Below are 12,989 nucleotides of genomic sequence, written 5' to 3' on the forward strand. Positions count from 1 at the left end.
CTCGCTCCAGGCTCTCCTGGCTCTGTCCTCCCCAGGAGTGCTGTGACACTGGCCCTTCGTACGCCATGAGGTCAGGTTTGAAAATAAACTCACTGCAAACAACCACTAATGCTTGCTAAACACTTTTCCATTTTTTTTAAACAAATACACAAAGAAAACCAAACAACTTTTTCTGTCCTTTCCTGACTAGCACAGTTGCTCACCAACAGCAAGAAGAGGCACCCTGAGACCACAGTCCTGCACACAGGCAGGTGCTAGGAAATGGGGAGCGCACGTCTGCTTTCCTCATGGCAATTCACTACAGGACGAATTCTTTTCAGTACATATGGCACAGAAAATCCAGGTGAGGAGAAAACAGGGCTTTCTCTCTCCAGCAGGCAGCGGACAGATCATCGCGCTGCTGCCAATGTGCAGGTCGTGCAGAAGTGGAGCCTGCCAGTCTGCGGCTTTCCCCTTTGGAGCGAGTTATCTCCCATTCAGCTACAAAACAGATGCAAGACCCCAGCCAGGCCAGTGCTCTTGGCTGCTCACAGGACGTCTTTAAAAGCTGAACGACAAGCTGTAGAGCAGATGTTCACCCTTGGCAGCAACTACAGCCATACTGTGGTGTATCGTTTTGCTTTTTCAGCTCTGGCCAGAAAGAATGTACGTTTCCTCTACACTGTGTTATGTAGAAAAGACTGAACCTGAAAGTGGTGATATTTTCTAACAGACATCAGCAACCTTCTCTGGTAGGAAACCAAGCGCTTTACTGGCAGCTCATCAGTGCCCTGAACACTACCACTCTGAATGACTAACACACTGAATCCCCAAAATGAGACAGCGGTTACCATTACTTTATGGTTCAGGCATCATTTACAAAAGGCTTTTGGAGGAGTGCAAAAGCAGATTTCTGGAGGAAGCTGGAATAGGACAAAAGATCTGCCTGTGCTTCATCTAGCACTCCCCAGCAGGCTGCAAGCACCAGTTTTCACAAAGTTTAAAAGACAAAAAAAGTGAATAATTTTTGCTAATAAATTACAGTTTTAAATGGAGTAAAGTCATATTCACAGAGCTGATTTGGCTCAGGATACAGTGTCTTTCTTAAATATGCACCCTTGAAGACGAATCACATGTCTCTCATAAGGATACTGTTCCTAAAATTTGCTCTCCTGTAACTGTTTAAGGTTCCTGTTCTGCAATAAAAGATGATGTCACTGTTTATATTAATAAAGGTAATGGTGCTCAGATCAAACCTAGGAAACCAGTCTCTCCCCTCTTAAAGTTTAGGAACCACATTAACTTTCTTACCAGGTCAGAGAGCGTAAGAACTGGCCAGGTTATAAATAGAAACACAGAAAGATGAAAAAGGTGCAAAAGTGACCCAAAACACATACTTGACACACATTTCTTTTGTTTTTAGAAAACTGGCTAAGTTAAAAGTGATGTAGTTCTCATTGCTCTCATTCTGTCCATATTAGGGAGATTAAACTTCCGCACAGGAGAGCTGCAACTGAAAAATATTGCCATTATACTAAGCACAAAGAGCTTTTTCTTCAACAATGAGCATGCACGTGGCCTCCCCTCTCCCCCCCAGCTTACATTTTACGAGATTTTGGACAGTCAGAGAAAACTCTCCTTCCACATGTTCAGGATGTTAAGATTTCAACCTCCTTGCAGCAGGAAAATAAAGTCATCTTCTTTGTAATGCCACAGCACTGAGCACACGCACACAGCACTTAAACAGTAACGCATGAACTGATCTCTGCCATTGCTGGGAACTGCAGGGATCCCGGAGCAGGTCTTGTTCCTGTCATGTCTGCAGATGCTCTGTTAAGGACTCCAGGGACATAGAGCAATTACTAGGGTTTGTTTCTGCTTTCCAGGAGCAGTTCTGTTTAGGAGAGAATAGAAAGGGATTATTTTTACCTTATAGTTTGGACTTACAGGGTGTGAACTGAATTTTTCTTCCCACAGAGATACATCGTCATAACAACCATGTATGATAGCCCCTTGTAACGGGGCTCCTTCTGAGCAGTGTGCACCAGCCCAAGGGCTAACGAGGGGGAAGAGCAGGGCCAATGAGCAGCACAGCGGGGGCTGTACAGTCACAAGGACTGCTGCCTTTAGGCCCCACACTGAGGGTCGCCTGAAGTTTTTTTCTTTTGTTTTGGGGGGCTTTGTTGGTTTGTGGGTTTTTTTTTTTTTTTTGGTTGGAGTCTGCTATACTGACATCTGCTTCTGGTAAAATTAACAAACTCTCTCATTTCATTTAACATTAAACGCAGATTAAAACAGTACTGTGAGCTGCGTTGTCTGACCCTGTGGGATCGGAGGGAGTATCTAAGGAGCATTTTCCACTTGCATGTGTATAGAGAACAAAACATTTAAGTGAAGATAATTTTTTCCCTATATATTACATACATTATTCTAGACAAGAGAATTAGACAAAACAAAACTAGAACAAAGATTCTTTGAAGTTTCAAAAGAATCTTTGTCTATCTTAGCCACAGGGATGGCTCAAGCAAAGCTCCACAGATGAGGCAATGAATGAGGCAACAGATGCGCCAACGGCATCTCACTTGTAACACACGATTCAGCCAAAGCAATACTAAGACCATGCAGAGGACAGGCCAACACCAACATCATTCTTCCTACAGCAGAAGGGATCCACAGATCTTACCTTCTCCTGCCGTAGTCAGGCCCAGGACCACCCTCCCGTGTGCCCTACAACACGTCCTGGCACTCTGGCAGGCTGAGCTGCTGTTACCAGGGCTGTGCCGACGCCTGCGATGGCACTGTGCCATCACCGCAGCGTACCCATCTGCACTCTGCAAGACCTTCTCCACCCAATCTCACCCCACCATGTCTCCTGCAGCAGCGATTGCTGAGACAAAAATCTTTGCTTCCTGGAGACCTCAGTGACTAGAACAGTATCTCTAATTAAAACCCCCGGACATAACTAGCAGCTACTTTCTTTATTATCCACCTGCATAATGCTGCAAGCACAGCTCCACACCATCTCCGCGTTGTTAGAAAAAGCAGGAGAAGCCTTCTGTGCTTGGGGAGAAGGAAACCACGGGCCCATCTCCGCTCAGCGGTGGAAGGTGCCGGCCTTGCACAGGCGAGAGGAAGCCAGGGGTCACAGGGGGCCCGCGGGTCAATGCCAGGAAAAGGAAAAGAATGGAGCAGGCTTCCCATGGGGCTCAGGCACAGGGCAGGAAGGCGGATATTGTCTGTGAGGCCCCGCTCTCCACAGCACCTTCCACCTCGCTGCACCCAACGCCGCGCCTCCTTCACAAGGGCAGCCAGCTGGGGCTGGGGGCTGTCCCCCACCACGCTGGCTGAGGGGGGAAGCGGCAGACAGGAACCGAGAAGGTAGGGATCCTCTCTCAAGGCCCAAAGAGTATTTTTCTCCTCTGAGATAAACCCAGGAACACCCCCATCCTCCTCAGGCCTGCTCACTTTGCCCTTCCCTTCCTGATGCCCCCCCAGCCCCATGCCTCTCCTTGGCCCTGTGTGGGAACTTTCCCCAAAACACACTCTTTTCCCCTCATTTCCTTCCTCTTAGGACACCTGGAACTTCCTCCTGCAGGCTCATTGTCCGTGAAACCCAAACAACCGCGCACACAGCACCACGCTGCTGGCGTGACACATCTGGAGACAGCACAACTACGGATGCAGGGCTTTCACATACTGAAGATGACAAGTAACTTATTTCAGCAAAAATAGCCTGACATATCTGAGAAAAAACAGAAGCAGCAACTACCAGCAAGGACTCCCTGCAGAAGGCTGTACGGGGAGTATTTTCCATCATGAAACGTGTGATGAAATGTATTTGAAATTTGTGTTTTGACATCTCAAGCTGTTAGTAGAAGCTCCTTGCTTAAAAGAGTCAGTTTTGCATGCAATAAGCAATGCAGCACAGAAACAAAATTTAAAAAAAAATTCCTTTCCAGTTTCAATGACAGTTTAAAAGTTATTGGGAGGCAGCCAATATATTTTGGGAAGCTTTTTAAACTCCCTCTTGCTAAGTAAGAGATGCCTCAGGAGAGGTCTGTGCATACAGCAAACACCACATATCTCAGCTCCAATGTCACCCTTCCAACATGCTGAACTGTAAAAGCTTGAAATAGTTTTACCAGAACCTATCATCTCATTGAACCTGTATTGAGAAGCACAAAGCTTCATCCTGCTAAGACAGTCTGTACTGATGAGTTGAGTTTTACGCAATGCTCTGCTACACCAACTTGTTTCATTTGATTCAAGAAGCCATGCAAACACACAGCTTACCTAGCTCCTTGAATGGGTACTGGTAAAATACAAGTTGCATAAATACACTTAACATAAATGTTTGACTCCACCTGAAAGCCAGCCCCACAAGGCAAACCGTAGTATACTGAGATGCAAAAGCAAAACAGTGCTCTTCACTGACGGGCACGCGTTCAAAGCACGATCACACGGGTACTGGTAACTGCTGGGGTTCAGTTCTCCCACTCTGGATACTTGCACACAGTGGAGCAGGTGCAATCACATTTAATGAAACCAACCCTAGATCCCACTTCTCCAAATGCACCTGAACCCACATCACAGCAAATCATCTCAGGCTGCGCGGCTGCAGAGAAAACCCCAGAGTTACATGAAAGTAAAGCCATTATACCCATCTGCTGGAGTCTGCAGACAGCTGCCACTCAGTGATGGGGCAGTAACAGCCTGGGGAAAGCGGTCCACTCGACCCCAAGACCTCCATAAACGCAGCACCAAGCCTGAGCGGCTTCTGAACAGGTAAGCTGCCTGTGTACAAGGTTTGGATAGCCACAGATCTCTGAAGCTTTCCCTTTTTCACATTCCAAGGGTCCTCTTTTTACCTCTTTTCAGCTTCACTAGTCAGAACAAGGAAGGGTACAGTGGTGGTGTCCCTAACCAGTGTTCTCAGGATGTGACTCCACCCTGAGTCATCATCCGCTTTCTCCTGTCGGAGACGGCTGCTCGCACCTGGATCACGGGACACCTACAGTCGTACTCATCCCAGCAAACAAACTGCTTTCCAGGCTTGCTCTTCAAAGGCTGCAGGAAGCAAGTTATAACTTCCCTTCCTTTCCTGCCTTTAGGAAGGAAGTTGTAACTTGATATTTTCACAGCACCTTCACAACCAAAAGGACTGAAAATCTCTAATATGTGCTCAAAATCTAAAGAATAATATAGCAGTTTTCTGATGAATGTGTCAGCCAGCAGGATCTAGCCAAAGCCCTACTCACAGTGCAAGAAATTAAAAAGTTAACCCATATGGCTGCAGAATATTACTAAATACACAATTATTGTTCTTTATTTTAGAATAAAAAAAACTTACCACGTTTTAATAATCTCCAGTGAAATGTATTTCATGGGAACTGGAAACCATTTACATTAAATGAACCAAATGAACACCACTGTTACATGAGTCCGTGTGCATATGAGTAGAACTGAGGTGCCTCAGTTGAGAAAGACCTCTGCCAGTACAGCAGTCTCATCTTCTGTCTTGATACACATGACATCAAAAGCTTCACTGATGAGTTTCCTTGCCCATCTAAGGGCAGTCAGTAGCAAAGATGCCCAGCAGACGCAACATCTTACACATCTGACAAAGCAATTCCATTCTCACCAAAGAAATATCCCAGAAGCACTCATTCTGCTGGAATTATTCCAGGATTTGATTCTTAATTACTGGGGGAAGCATTAGTTTGGGGCAAATAATTTTGCTCTCTAGATTTGAAATAAGAAACACCATGTAAATCAGCAGAGATTTTTTTTGCTATTTGTCTACTAAGTCTGCTCCTGAACAGGGGCATGGATGTGCTTATGAACACCCTCGCTCACTGCATAAGCAGTCTTTCACGTAAAGTAATAAGGGAGATTGTTAACAATCTGTTATTGGCTGGGGCATAATTAAGGAATGTATAAACAAGATACTACCCTGCAGGTGCACCATGGCAGCAACTTCAAATTTACTGTTCAAACAGATGGATGAGAGCCCTTTACATCTGGAAGTATTGGAAACTAATGAAGAATTACACTTCAGAAGTCTGTACAGGAAGGACCTACAATCGCTGCAACAGAAACACCAACACGTGGCCAACCCAAGTCTGCAGTGCAATTAAAAAAATCACTGTGAAGTTGCTGCAGGCTACATTTTCACTTACATGCCATTACAATAATTATGAAGTGGAAAAAACTGAGCAATAAATGCCTATTACAATGCCCAGTACAGTCAAGTTCTGCAACAGAAAAACTGCCAATCAACTGTGACTGCTCCAACAACAGAAAAAACAAACACCTTTAATATTGCACCTCATGAGCCTGTAATATTGACACTCAATCTTAAAGAATGAGCAAACCTTTTTGCTCACCACTTTTCACCTACAGCATTACTCAGAGAAACTAATTCAGTGTTTGCCTCATTGGTCTAAGAAAAAGCACCCTGTGCTGGTATTTGGGAGACAGGAATTCGAGATGAAGTTACTGGCAGACGTCAGGCGTGATCACTGCTACCAACAGCATCCCACGAAGAGCAGCTAAACAGACATACTTCACAATTTTTTTAGGCTTTTTTCTTTTCCCCCTCAAAAATATCCAAACATCTAAGGCATCTAGTAGAATGTTTTAACCTTAACTCTGATTTTAACTTTTTAAACAGAGAAACAGAAGAGAGGCAAGCTAACTAGGCTCTGACACCAGGACTTAACACAGCCTGGAGTGGAACCATGCCTGCTTGAACATCACCCTGGGGTGGATCCAAACCTCACAGCAAACAGGGAGGAGACTTCCCTGCCTCAAACTTGCTGGAAACTACGTGACTCAGTAAATGTCCTTCTCCTGAGTCAGCACTGAAGCAGAGCTCCAGAATCGCATCCGATTTACAGGGCAGGTTAAAGACTGTAGGATTGTTGGTTTTCTTAAAGGATGATCAGTAAATGGTACCCTGAGGGTGTCTGATCACTATCAAACACGTAACCCTTGCACAAACCGAGGTTACACTCATACCCTGTGTCCCAGCCCTTCTCTCCCGGGGTTGGCACCCAGACCTGTTGGAGCATGTTTTTACCACATCACACGGAGGAGGAAAGGTCATATGGCTGTAAACCCCACTTGTACAAACAGGTAAAGAGATTCCAGTTGTAAAATAAGTTTGAACTGATTTCATTAACTAGTTAACTTGTCTTCTAGTGCAATAAAACAGAGTGCAGAGGGTTATTCAGATATTGTGGACTGCTAAAATTTGGAGTTAGGCTGAATGAAAGACTATGTACAATACAAATCAGCTTTCTGTTGTGTTGTAAATTTATTCTCTTATTTTTACCATTTATTCATCCCAGAAGACATATTGCATATTTGGAACATTTTTAAATACGAGCCACTATATTATTCAAGACAAGTAGTTTTGTCACATCAAAACTGATGACATACCCAATAAAAGTATTTTCCAGAGCAAGAACTCCTTACAAGAAATATAAATAGAATATAAACTTCATAAATGAACTAGCATGAGAAGATTAAAATAGCAAATCCATTCCATACTGAAGGCAGTACTTTACCACTCACAGCATGTGTGTGGCATCTCTAAAAAAAAAAAAAAAAAAAAATCAGTTTCCTAACAGAGGGTACTGAAACAAATACAGGCTAGCTTTTGGATAAACTACTCCAATAGAACAGAATGAATTGATCACTTAACCCTTTTATCTCAAGTTACTGATTAATATGATCAGGTAAGAAAACCTTATTTTTAGTTGAACCTAAGCTTTGGATTTGTTCGTCTTCATCAGATACGATGAAGAGATGATATGCTTGGAAGCACATCCACGTTTTCAATGTATCACCTGACAGTACAAGAATTACATCTCCATACTGACATCTCTATTCCCATGGCTGAGGATTATTTACCTGAGACTCTCAGTTACATCTCCATTCTCACAGTTGCTAAGGGCAAGTAATCATGATGTATCTTACTGCATGCAGGCACAATCTCAGAACAGCAACGTATACACATGCACACACCCCCTCGGTGCATTAGTGAAAAATTTAAACAGTCACATGAATAATTTAGAATTAGAGATGTCTTATAAAGGGAAGTGGCAGTAACAGGCAACAATGTGACAGGGCTGAGGGAAGCGAGTAAAATGTATGATCTTGGGAAAAGGACTGGGTTTGCTTCACCTTAAGATCTAAGCAAAATCACAGAGTAATCTATGGGAAGCAATCAGTAAAGAATTCAAGAATATAGAATAATTCATGCCTGTCAAAGCATTTTAAAATAAAATTTCACTTTTATAAGTTTTAAACAATGTGAATAAGTATTGGTGCTATTAAACTAAGACTTAATGGAATGTCAAATGATTTACAGAAAAGTCATCACTACACTACTATTATTGTAACTGGTAATCCAGATTAAAAACAAACTGACAGATTGCGAAAACTAAGTTAAGGAATTATTCCCGCTGTCCTGCAGGCATCTTGTTTTGGCTCACTACCGTTCAACAGTGTATGATCAATAATCTAGAAAAGCTTCAGTAGTCATCCCTGTTAAAACCTGAAGGGGAAAAAAACCCCATTGATGAAGTGCTGAACAGTAATGGGACCAGGTTGCTGCCTTGGACTGCTTGCCTGCAGTGGGCTTTACCGAACAATACTGCAAAGTCAGATATACAGCACTGGGGTGATGCAAGGAATGCACAGATTTGATTCAGAAGATTAAAATCCAAATGCTAGAAATCAGTGAATTCCCAAAAGGGTTCTGGTAGACAGCCAAATAAGAATAGCAGAGCAGGACATAAAGCTTATTATCTATTTATATCATGTTAGTAAGGTCATTACTGTAAGGATATGTTCTGTTCTGGCATCTACGCTTCAGAAAAGAGCATTCAGAAAATCAGAAATAGTTTAAAAAGCTGATAACAAAACCTAGAGGGATGAAGAAAATAATTAAGAAATTCAATCCATTCATATCAAGTCAGACTGGAAGGTATTTTGATCATGGTATGTCAAATCCCTGGATCAGGACAAGATTTGCAGTAGCAGAACATCCTCCAAGAGAGATATAGTGAAATCCAGTGGCAGGGAGCCATTCCAACACAGGGTTAGGTTTTGAGAGGATGGTACTTGCTCAAGTAACTTACCTACACAGGTGACTGATTCTTTTTCTGAAGTTCTTAAAGCAAGACTTCTTTATACATGCTTAACTTCTTGACATTGTGCTTCTGATGTTGAAATCAGCTGGTGAAGTTTTATGCCTGTGACATCCAGAAAAGCGATCAGAGTTCCTTCTACCTTCACCAGCAAATGGAAGTGTGAGCCTCTGATGGCCCTTACCAATGAAACTTTTGTTTCAGTTGCTAATTTGCCTTCTACTTCTGGGAGCCTTTAGTTCAACACTGGTAGCACCCACTGGTTTTAAAACAGCAGCAGGTGCAACCCTCTCTCCAAGCAGACCATGGCTCTGTAGGTAAACATTTGACCACTAATTTGAGCAGCTTAGCACAAACTAAAAACCCAGGAAAGCAGAAAGAACAGGGAGACCCATACTGCAGCCCCACCAGAGGAGAAAGGAAGGAATTTGGTGTCCAGAAGCAGACACAAAGAAGGATGGGGATGAGTAAATTAGCTGGATCTGAGGAATTCAATGCTGCTGTTTGCTGGAAGCAATCACCCTTCAGATCCAGAGGTATATGGCTTGAGAGACAGAGAGAGAATATGGCTTCTAATTCTTTCATATGATCAACTGCTATATTAATGGAGACTCAAAATCTTGGGACCGTTGCTAATGAAATACTAATGGTGGATGAAAAGCCAAAAGGAAAAAAAGGCTTCTGGTGGAAAGCAGCCAGCCCCAGCTGCAGAGCTACTGCAAACTGAGGTGGCTTCCCAAAAGCCACGGTGGTGACCTGGTGTTTTAAAGCACTCAGATGCTGCTGGTGGAATGAATCTCGGCAGTGATTTGTCATGGAGAAGATTCAAACTAAAGAAATGATTCTTGCAAGTGGTAGAACTCTACGGATTAAGGCAGCAGACATTCAAAATCTTATGTGAAGCACGCAGAAAACTTGAACATGTGGCATAGTGCAGAAGACTTGATAAGAAAAATAACTTAGGAATAGACCCCAAAAATACATGAACAGATTATTATCTTAGTATCAAATGACTCATGGCTATAGCAAAGCTTCACTAAGACCGTTTTATGAGAAAACTTGGCAATATATTTTGCAGGCTCACAATTCTCCATTTAGCACCAAGAAAATCCAGAGATTCTGCAAGAAGGATCAGGCTAAAACTCTGGAAGAACACACTTAATTCAGCTACAAGAATCAGGAAAATTACATTGTTTCTATATATTGTATATTTATATTTTAAAATAAAAGGCCTGCTGCTGTAGTCCCCAAGTAGGTAGAATTTTAGAATTTAAAAAAAGGTGCCTCAGTCAGGACACCAGGAAAAAAACTCAAGAAGTGTTCAGATATTTTATTGTAATAAATCTTTCAAATTGAACTAGCAACTGACAGAACAACTTTCAGGCTAATTTTTCTAGTATGAGGAACCTTTTTAAAACCTTGAACTTCAGTGCAAGCTCAGAGCACTTATTTTACAAGCAGACTTAGAGCACCTCACATGTTCGTGAAAAGCTGCTCTTGTTACAGTAACTCCAAGGCTTAGCTAAGCAAGCCTCACAACTAAAAAGAAAGAACCTAAATATGAATGTAAAAGAAGACAGACATTTCCTATAAGCAAATGCAACAAAAACCAGAGAGGCTGGTGCATATAGAGCTTGCAAAATAACTCCATTTGCTGCTTTAGTACCACAGCACTGAAAAACAATAACTTCCCAATTATCCAGCCCTTCTCCAGGGATTCTCACGCTCAAAGAGTGAACTGCACATTTTCGCTCATTCTTGATCATTTTGAACATGCAAATGTCAAGAGCTCCTGGGAAAGGCACTGTATTAGGGAACCACAGGCACACTTGTAAGCATAAACCCCCATGCAACGTGTACTATGCATCTGTGTATATATGTTCAAATGCGCACACATGCACATAATTAAATTAGAAATCTTTCTCCTTTAATACAATCATGTTGGGTCTCAAATTTCAGCTCTCTGATGCTCTGAAGATTTCTAAAACCACAACATTTGTCTTTGATACAAGAACAAACTTATGTCACAGGCAGCGTTGCTCAGTATGGGTGATGTACTAGCAGTGCCTGCCCCGAGGTTGGTCCAAAGGAACTCAGCACCTTCCCTGCTGCCAGCCAGGAGGGACCACTGCTCCACCAGGCTCTACTCCACCTCCTCACACCATGTCTACATGCTACCAGCAGGGAGGAGGGAACAGAATCTACTGGAAAAGAAACAGCAGCTGCAAGAGGGCCAAAGAGGGAGTTCAAGATGCTAAAGAAGAGAGGAGGCAGCACCAGGCTCCCGTCCCCTAGAAGCGCTTTCCACTATTGCCCCGCTGTCTGCAGCCACTGCTCCTCCGACCTCACACACAACCCCTGCCACAGGCACAACCCACCCTTTAGCTGTGAACACTTTTTTTTTCCCCCTCCATGGCAGTAATGCTCCCAAGCCTTTCATCGCTCTGCCCCCTCTCCCTTTCTTTCTGAAAACCGCAACCAGGAGAGAGATCAGCTAGACAAAAACTTAAACCAGTGCAAATGTGACATACAAGGTAAAAAAAGTCTTTTGCTATTACTGGACATGCTGCAGACATTGTGCCTAGTAACTGTGGCAGTATCTAGCATAAAAGAAACTTAGCATGAATCTTTTGTTTTTAAATGACATTCAACTCAAACATGCATAGGGAGAGTAAAGTTATTTTATTAAATCATGCACATCACGTGTGTTAGTGCAAATAGTTTAATCTGTACTCCAGAAATTCTATTGTATTTTTATATCTTTACAAAATAGATTTAAAACAATTATTTACTTTAAAAAATGTAATTCTGAAGTTAAGCATTTCAGAACAATATTTGCAATAACCTATATACAAGAGGTACTAAGTACCACTGGCATACGAGTGTTCTGTGGTTGGGTGGCTTCCTGCAACTGAAAAGGATGAAATGAATGAACTAAATGACAATATTTATTTTCTACAAGTCACTTGCAGACTATTTTTTCCAACTAATAATCCTCCCAATACCAAATCCCATGTAAGTTAAGGTAGAACCTTTTAATTAAACGACAATGACCCTTAAAACCTCACAAAGTAAATTATATGCTAAATTTCTATTTAAATATTTAAACTATCTGTTGATTGCTATAACATTCTTTAAAGCCAATTGAATTGCTGAGATTACCTCCCTATTTTGAAGCCTCCTTTACAAGAGCCACTTTACCATTCTTTAGCATATTATTTAAGTCTTTAATAAACTTTTTTGACAGAACTGTTGAGCTGAACAAGACAACTACAGTCTACATTTAATTCAGCACCAACTACAGTGATTCCCACCAAAAGTCAGCAAATAGCAATAGTTATAGTACTTAGACAAAGAAAATAAACTTTGTAATGGGGACCACTGCATCATGCTTACAGCCATGTGATGAGGATGCATAAAATTTTACTACCAAACTAAAATCATCTTCATCTGACAATACTTCATCAGGTATATGATTCCAATTTTGTAGTATTTTATGTATCTTTGATTTTTTTCAGGTAATCACAGATGTACTGTAGCAGTTCTCTTAATAAAGTTACGTCAACAAAAGCTTATCTAAAGAGCTTCTCCAGCTCAAGTCAGAAAGTATCAAATGACTGAAAAAATAAATTGATACATGTGATATGTGAGAAAGTATTCATACTTTTAAAGAATGCATCTCTTTAAATATATGAAATTTAATAAATTACATTCAAACTAAAGTTAATGTAAGTTGAATCACTGCACTATGTCCATCAAATGACCAAGTACTTGCTCCCAGAAATACCTTAGTTCACTCAAGAACACACACATGCTTACACTCGCACACGCGCACACTAAATACTCTAGGCT

This window comes from Pterocles gutturalis, unplaced genomic scaffold (genome assembly GCF_000699245.1).
Source record: "Pterocles gutturalis isolate BGI_N339 unplaced genomic scaffold, ASM69924v1 scaffold7572, whole genome shotgun sequence".
NCBI classification, from domain to species: domain Eukaryota; kingdom Metazoa; phylum Chordata; class Aves; order Pterocliformes; family Pteroclidae; genus Pterocles; species Pterocles gutturalis.